The sequence below is a fragment of the Symphodus melops genome (genome assembly GCF_947650265.1).
Source record: "Symphodus melops genome assembly, chromosome: 1".
NCBI lineage: Eukaryota > Metazoa > Chordata > Actinopteri > Labriformes > Labridae > Symphodus > Symphodus melops.
This window is the reverse complement of record NC_136691.1, coordinates 26270217-26279898: the sequence shown is the minus strand read 5'-3', so window position 1 is coordinate 26279898 and position 9682 is coordinate 26270217.

The window sequence follows — 9682 nt, the reverse complement described above, 5'->3', positions numbered from 1 at the left end:
GTTCCTCCGATTCATTTAAATGCCGTTCTAAAAAACAGACGACACAAACCAAATACAATAGTGCATTCAAAGTGTACCGTTGATGCCTGAAAGTTTTCCTGCGATGTACCTTCGCGGACATATTGCATGTGCAGCGGGCAGGTCTTTAACACTTTCCCCGCCAGAGAATTCTAGAATGGTTGCCAGCCTGCGCTAGCCTTTTTCACCATTTTCACCAATCTTTCAAGACCCACAGAATATTTTGTTCTTTGAATATGTAAATATTGAATACATCAAAAGAAAGATCAGAGCCTCTGCTTTCATATTCAAAAAAACTATTTTATTCAAACTTCATTCAATCTTTTTTTATCAGCACTTGAATATCGGCCATTCTCACAAAAAAACAACATTCCGGACAAAAAGCTGAGAAAACAGCACTTTTGTAAAACACACTTGTTTTCAAGAAAAAAATGTGATTTTCAGTTTACATTTGGATTCTTTTTACTTTCATTTGACAACTACAGTTATATTTTAAGATAAATAACTAAAATAAAGGAAAATGATTACATACAATTATACATTTTCTGTGAATAGTGTAGCACTACAACATTTACAAACTATATTATACATTTTTCTTCTCTTATACACTCAGAAATACTTTGTTTTTACAAACACTTAAATATTATTATTTTCAATAATAAAACATTAGTTGAACAAAAACCTGATCAAGAAGAGAGACAACTGTGTCTTCCAGGGAAGCGCCTTCTCCACAATAGGGTTTCATGTTGTAACAGTACCCTGTGTCAGAAGGATGTAGGATTTGAACCCATATTTGACAGGTTTTTGGGGATTGTACACCCTGAACGCTAGCCGTCCACACCACAGAAGCATATCCTCATCAATGCAAATGTTGGTGTTAGGTTGATACATTTGACTGAATTTAGATATAAGGTAATATAAGACAGGGTGGACTTTGTACAACCTGTCAGTGCTATTTGCTGGCCTTGATTCATAACCATTGGAGTGTAGAAATCTCCATATGATTTCAAACCGGTTCGGGACGTGACCTTGTTGAAGTAGGGGCTGGCCAAAATGTCACCTGTAGACCAGTACATTTCAAGGTCAGGCTTACGAATGATATGATCAAGAGCAGCAGCATCATTTAGAGGTCCAGGATTCTCAGTGAAAAGAAAGTCTTTTGGCTGCTAGTTCATTTCTTTCCACATCAGATTACCTGGACCAGGACCTGCACCTGGCTGGTTTACAGAGCCTCTTGCTTGGTCACCAGGTACTTGACCTCCACCACGCCCATGAGATCCACAGGTCCGACCTCTGTCTCTTTGCTGTGTTCGACCTGTAAATAATTAGAATGACAACTTTTTTATTCAACAGTGTGATGTGCACAAAGAGAGGAACGTTATTTTTCAGCCTCTTCATATCATATCGTACCTCTTTCACCTTGGGTAGGTCTGTATAAAGGCAAGGCAATGCAAGTTTATTTATATAGCACTGTTCAGACACAAGGCAATTCCCAGTGCTTTACAGACATAAAACAGAAAAACATTAAAACAGAGCTTAAGGAAAGGATGCAAAATACATCATTAAAAGACGGGGATGAAAGTGAAAATACAAAGGAAGAATGTGTTGCAGTAAGGCAGACAGTATATTTCTAATTGAAAGCCTGAGCGAATAACAAAGTTTTAAGGCCTGATTTAAAGGAGTCGAGTGTGGCAGCAGTCCTCAGTTGTTCAGGGAGTTTGTTCCACAGTTGAGGAGCGTATTGACTAAACGCTGCTTCACCTTGTTTGGTTCTGACTCTGGGAACACTGAGTAAACCTCTTCCTGAGGACCTGAGCGGTCTGGATGTTTCATATTCTACAAGTAGATCTGACATGTACTTAGGGCCAAGACCATTTAATGCTTTATAGACCAGTAGTAAGATTTTAAAGTCGATCCTCTGACACACAGGCAGCCAGTGCAGTGATTGAAGCACAGGTGTAATATGCTCCACCCTCTTTGTGTTGGTGAGGACTCTGGCTGCTGCGTTCTGGATCAGCTGCAGCTGTCGGACAGATTTTTTACTAAGGCCTGTAAACACACTGTTACAATAATCCAGCCTGATGAAAATAAAAGCATGAACAAGTTTTTCTGAATCTTGTTTGGTCAGAAAACCCTTGATTCTTGCAATATTTTTCAGATGGTAATAAGCTGATTTTGTTACCATCTTAATGTGGTTGTTGAATTTGAGGTCTGAGTCCATAATCACACCAAGATTTCTGGCTTGATTTGTTGTTCTTAAGGACATGGATTCAAGACAAGTGCTGACCTCTGAACTTTCCTCTTTAGGGCCAAAAACAATCACCTCAGTCTTTTCTGGGTTCAGTTGTAAAAAGTTCTGACACATCTACTCAGTGATTTCGTTGATGCACTTGCTCAGTGAGTATAAGGCACTATGGTCATTCGTTGACACTGATATATAGAGCTGTGTGTCATCTGCATAATTATGATAGGAAACGTTGTAATATTCCATGATCTGAACAAGAGGGAGCATGTAGATGTTAAATAAAAGCGGCCCAAGGATGGAACCTTGAGGAACTCCACAGGTGATCTTCACATGCTCAGATTCATAATTACCAACAGACACAGTGTAGACCCTGTCCTGCAAGTAAGATTTAAACCAATTTAAGGCAGTTCCAGAAACTCCAAGCCAGTTTTCAAGTCTGTCCAACAGTATGTTATGGTCCACCGTATCAAATGCAGCACTAAGATCCAGTAGCACTAAAACTGAGACTTTAGATGCATCACTGTTCACATAGATATCATTTAGTACTTTGATAAAGGACACCTGGGCCTTGAATCCCTGGACTCTGAGTGTAAAATGACAGTAAAATGTCATACAAATATTCATTTGGTAAATAGTTTGTGTACAAAATGAAAGATAAATTATGTATTTTTTATCTTCTCTCACAAATTAGCAGATGCTCTTGTCTTGTAGTATCTAATAATCCAAGTAACATACTATCAAACTAAATAAAATATGTTATCATGACTCACCTCTTGCACCTACAGTACGTGTATGTCTGGACCTTGGAGACCTGGATCTTGGAGACCTGGACTCTGTGTCTGGAAATTACAATAAAAAGTCTGAATAAAAATTCGTTTGGTACATAGTTTATGTACAAAACTGAGGGATATGTTATTTCGACGTCACGTTATCTCATGAATTAGCAGATGCATATGTTATCACGGTGAATCATAAAATAACGTGATCACATCTTACCTCTTACACATCCTGAAGGTCTGAATGTAGGTCCTGAATCCCTCCATTCGCTGTCGCCGCTGCTGTCTTCATCCAGATCAGTTTCACGGAGCTCAAAAAATGAATTATCAGAGTCTGTATCGATAATTAACTCTATAGCTTCCGCAGCTGAACATCTCCTTGCTGGTGCCGACATGTTTGTACTGTTCAAGAGCTTTTATCTCATATCTATACAGCTTTTTAACGCGCGTCAAACTCACATACAGACTGATCGAACTCCCCCCGCTGGAAAATAAGGACGAAGATGTTTTGTTTTTTTTCTCTACTTTCCCGCGGGTGGTCTTGTTTGTTGGTTTTTGACCTCACAGTCCTGTAACTTTTTCACAACATCCGTCAGAGCGCCCCCTATCATATTACACTGAAAACACCAATTGACGGAAAATTCCGTCAATGGCGGGTAACGGTTGGGTTCCAAATGACGGAAAATTCCGTCAATGGCGGGGAATGAGTTAAAACTTTGTGCCTCTGCTACACTGACTAGCATGCTTGCTAATTACAACCATAAATATATGATAACAACGAGCTAAACTGTCGTAAATGAGATGCAGGAGTGTATCCGAACGTCATCAAGTAGACTATATCAGTTTGCTTAATTACATGACAATGTTTATAGAAATGCTATGTATAAAGGGTTTTGTATGGGTCTTACCTTCTTCTCTGCATGGGCAACAGGACAAAGCGTGTTCAATCAATAGTCAAAGTCTCACCTGAATTTACAGGACTGTACCAAATTGATGGAAGAGGAGGGGGTACAAGGAAAGGATGAGAATTCCTTTCTTTCTTCTAAAGAGCAGATCGATTTATTCAAGAACAAGAAAAAAACATGTTTGAGTGATATTTTGTTATTTTAATTCAACCTTTCAAAATAAATGGTTTATCATACATTTAGCTTTTACTAGAGGCAGCAGTCAAATGGTATCTCCCACCAGCAATCTTTTATCTGTTGCCAGCATTATAAAGGCAGATTCAAGTGCAATATAAAGTAAAATAAAGTTATATTAGGGATGATCAGACATAATTTAAACACATTTTAAATTCTAATAATATGATATACACTTTACATGAAAGGTATAAATGAATAAAATCTTGCCTTGATTTTGGCATGGCTCAGTATAAGTGACTGTGACATTTTAAAAAGGTAGTCAACACTGGAGCATCCAATTGAGTATTTTATTTAAAAATATATTTTAAATTAAACAAATAAAACCCCTGAAAAAACTAAAGGATGTCGAGACCCAGTAAAACAGAACAAATGGTATGTTAACACTCGAGCAGCAGTAGAAGGTCTTGAGCAGTTTAGCACGTTATTTGAGTGACCGCAGAAAGTAGATGCACAGGGGGGCTTAGTAGGTTTTCTCTAGGCTTGAGGGACTCGCGTCCTGATGCAGCTACATACCTGGGCTCACAAACCCTGGTTTGTGTGTTACGCTATTTTATAGAAATGCCTACAACTGGACAAACATTTAAATGTATTTAATTACCTAATTTGTTATGCATTTCAACATAAATATGGCGATGGCTGAATGATGATATTGATAAACAAAAATCGAAATCCCACAGACAAAAATGTACCCCTGCTAAATTCATCCCTGCTGAAGTTGCTCATCTGTATTGGTTCCAAATTACAAAGATGGTAATAAAAGCAGGGTTGAAGAACATCACCTGCTAAGAACCAAATGTGGGTGCATTTTTTGATTTGGAGTATATTTCAGAACCCAGCAGACCTTTTTCAAAAAGATCCATGGCTGCAGTTTTCTTTTTGGCGCATTTGCCATGATGAATATGCAATTTGGGGCAAAATACTGCTGTGAGCAAAATACTGGGAGAAGATGATAGTCATACATTCATTAAACATCACACACATGATCCCAGTAGAAAAATTCAACTACACATGTTGGTATAATAAGTGGACGTGGCTAAATGACTCAGTGGCACCCCCTTGAAATTTTCAAAAAGGTGGTTTCTTTGTCCTACATGCATGACATTTTTTATGCTCATTGGGTATTTCAGGACCTACATAAAATCCTATTGCACCCATAGTCAAAACTAAACAGGAAGTCCGCCATATTTTTTTGAATGCAAGAAAAACGGCAGAAATTCCTTTTTCACAGGTTACCTATATGAACGAACTCCTCCAACAGCGTTTATCCGATCATTGTAAACTCTGTGTCAGTGTGTTCTAGACATGTTGAAGATCTCTTGTTGAGCTCTGCACGTTATTTCGTTAAAGGGCGTGGCCACCAACAAACTTTGATGTCTCGGCACACCCCTTCTTTACCTTTCCAAAAAGGCCTCCCCATAGAAGTTTTCTTCCCTGACATGCATGACAATTTTTTGGTATGTTAACCATGGCAGGACCTACAAAAAATCCTCTTGCACACATAGTCAAAACCAAACAGGAAGTCCGCCATGTTTTATTTTAATGGCTCAAATTTGCGTTTCACAGGTTAGCTATTTGAACGAACTCCTACAAAAGCAATTATCCGATTGACACAAAGTCAATCTCTGTGTGTTCTAGACATGTTGAAGATCTCTCGTTGTGCTCCGCACGTTATTTCGTTAAAGGGCGTGGCCACCAACAAACTTTGATGTCTCGGCACACCCCTTCTTTACCTTTCCAAAAAGGCCTCCCCATAGAAGTTTTCTTCCCTGACATGCATGACAATTTTTTGGTATGTTAACCATGGCAGGACCTACAAAAAATCCTCTTGCACACATAGTCAAAACCAAACAGGAAGTCCGCCATGTTTTATTTTAATGGCTCAAATTTGCGTTTCACAGGTTAGCTATTTGAACGAACTCCTACAAAAGCAATTATCCGATTGACACAAAGTCAATCTCTGTGTGTTCTAGACATGTTGAAGATCTCTCGTTGTGCTCCGCACGTTATTTCGTCAAAGGGCGTGGTCATACGGACGTGATGTTCGTCACAAACAGGAAGTAGTTTGTTACAGTGCTTAATATAGGCGTAGAGTCATCAAACACAACACACATGATCCCAGTAGAAAAATTAAACTTGTCATGTTGTTGTAATAAGTGGGCGTGGCTAAATGACTCAGTGGCGCCCCCTTGAAACATTCCAAAGAGCCTCCCCATTGAGGTTTCTTTGTCCTGCATGCATGATAATTTTTATGCACATTGGGCATGTCAGGAGCTACATAAAATCCTCTTACACCCATAGTCATAACCAAACAAGAAGTCCGCCATATTTTTTTTTGAATGGTTCAAATTCGCGTTTGACAGGTTAGCTATTTGAACGAACTCCTCCAAAAGCGTTTATCCGATCATTGTAAACTCAATCTTAGTGTGTTCTAGACATGTTGACGTTCTGTCATTGTGCTCTGCACGTTATTTCGTTAAAGGGCGTGGCCATGGCGTACCATCACATCATGGGCGCACCCCATTTTCTTAACCATTGATGACTGTAAGGCCTGCTGCTTGGCCACGTGTCACGGCTTCACGCCCACGGTTGCACTCTCGCGGTCGCGACACACGCCGACATGCACGGGGTGCTTCGGTCCCTTCATCATCGCTTGTGGTTTTAATTTTGATTGTTTCGTTTGATGATTACAAGTTTTGTAATTTCAGTTATAGCTCCATTTTCACTGACTTAACAAAAAAAAAACATTTAAAATACCTGGCATCTCTCTTCATACTAAATTGGAGGCTTGCCTAAACAAATGTTACACTTTTTTTCAAATGCTAGATTTTGCATCTGATAACAAAATGAGTTCATTGTCTACTGGGCAGTGTTTCTCCTGTCGATGCAGTCAAATCCAGCCCCCCAATACCTAAGGAACTCCTTCAGGAAAAGAAGATCATATCTGTGTGTGTTCTCAGAGTAAATTGTTTGTTATTTCTGCTACATTATAAACCTCTAGAGGTCAATCACGTCACCTCTATAATTACAGATATCGTCATCAGTCTGCTATAAATTATACAACAGACTTTGTGCAATGATTGTGACACAATATTATATATTTGAATAATATTTGGTGTGGTCTTCCCGATTATCTACAGTTTTAAATGATTGCAGCTAATTTTGTGTTCCTTCAGCTTGATATCTACTGTGTCACTGTTGTCTGAGTTTATTTAAACTATAACAGCTGAACAAAAAGGAAGAACAAACAGGAAAAACAACACAGATAAATCCAAAGATTGTTGCAGACTGTAATCTCAGAGGAGGTGATTAAGTCAAAGTCATCAGGGAGATGAACACATTAAATATAGAGGATACTGAGGTCTGATGTTATCTTAAACAGTCACCACATGAAAACACTGCACTGAGACTAACTCACAATGTTTTCATACTTGGTCGTTATATTTGTCCTTTTTCCTTTAAAGAGGCAGAAATTAATAAAATGTTTACAATGTGTTGGTTACAATGCTTTAATGCCTTTTCACATGAACTAGTTATAGCCAAGCACAAAGGTGGTGGGAAGCCCTGGACAGCTCCAGAGACGTATGCCTGAGTGTTTATGTGACCGTTTTACAAACAATTTTTATTACAGAGCCACTTAAGTCTATCTCCTTCTCTCTGCATACATACATTACTAAGACTTTCCACATCAGGCCTAAAGATGATCTCTACATCTTCCTCCCTCACTTACTCATTGACCATAATTGAAAACTTGGCAGGAAGTGCGGGTGGTGAAAGCGTATACACAACTAAGGAATCATTAGTCTTGCTCATCAGCCCCATTAGGTAGCTAAAGTGATGATGTCATAATGTAGATTGAATTGCCCCTCAGGGACAAATAAAGTTTTTTGAATTGAATTGAAAGTTTAAAAAACTATTGGACAATGTGCCCATAACAAAGTAGCTGCTCCTCACAATGGCCCCCATGTATTTCCCATGTCAGCTTCATGACATGAGGTGGCTGTGTCCTGTTATTGTGGACATGCCATTGAGAGAGTCCATTCAAAGTTTGGGGATGTCAGAGTACCTTTTGTGGTTTTACCAAGCGTGTTTCCACCACAACCTTTTTTGGTTTTGTTTACAAAGGTTTTTAATTATATTATGATGTTTCAAAACACTGTAAAATTCAATGTGAAGTTGCAGATAGAGATGATGGAACTTATTTGATCTTAAACCTTTAGAGGGAGCAAAGGTCATGTTCTCCAATTCTAGGAAAAAAATCAATGCAATCTTATAACTACAATGTTTTCAGGCTGTCAAAGTATTTAAGCCATTTCTACACTGAGTTCAATGTTTATTTTTATTGGTAAATTTAATTTAAAGTACATTTACCCCATTTTTTATTGTGCACCATAACTTATTTCCTGCTTAGAGGAAATTCAGGAATCTTTATTTGTGACCCGTTCTCTTGTTCCTTGTTTTTGTTATTATAATTGTTATGATAGGTACAAGACAATGAGTAGAAAATCAACCAGTTTCATCAATATTCAATTCAGTAATTTGGTTGATTCAAATACCATTAAACTAACATATACAAGCCTACATAACATGGGAGAGTAGAAGAGCACACAAAAAGGCAAAAACAATAAACCCAGTAATGTGGTTTCAATCCTTGAAGAAAGTGTATGATAGGTGATTCAGTGGGGTTTCAGAGGCATTGTTTTTTAACCGAGCAGTTATTTTTTTGCCCCAATTATAACGCTTAAGGTTTACAAAATCTTTTGCCCATGCATAAACTCAGACACAGAAACAGTCATGTAATCCTGCTATCAAATGATCGAGAACTTGTGTTCATGTCCTAGAGTGTTTGTATATGATGAGGCATCTGGGAAAGAACAATCTGGGTTTTTGGTTTCAGCTTAAACGGCCTCAGTCCTCAGGTCTCTCTAACACTGCACTGAGTTTAAAGAGGGGACAGCTGGCTGAAGATTTACTCCACCTCCTCTTTAGGACCAGCTAAGCGACAGAGCTCTCAGCCTCTTGATAGCTTCCTGAACCTAAGCAAAATGGACAAGAAATGAGAATTTGTTTCTCCTTCAACCTCTCACACGGGCTAAATTACGATTTCCCGACTGAATGTGAACCCAGGGAAACGGTCTGAACGATCATCCATCAGTCCTGGTGTCTGCATCCTCCTGAACAATGTGTGACCTTCTGAGCCCAGAGAGGATCAGAAGAGCGATGGCTTCCACCTTCATGCTAAACCTAAACACACATATTCAACATATTCATTCATAGTCATTCATATTCTCTCTCTCTCTCTCTCTCTCTCTCCCTCTCTCTCTCACACACACACATGCTTGTTCCTGTTTTATCCATTATGAAATCAATTTGAGAGGAGGTAGCTAGTTCTGTCAAGCAGAGAGTAAAGATTGCAATGACGTGATCCTAAATCATAAATTGTGCAAACCTACCCATTAGTTGGTTTTAATATCTAGTTAATGGTTCAATTTTAGTATCACAGG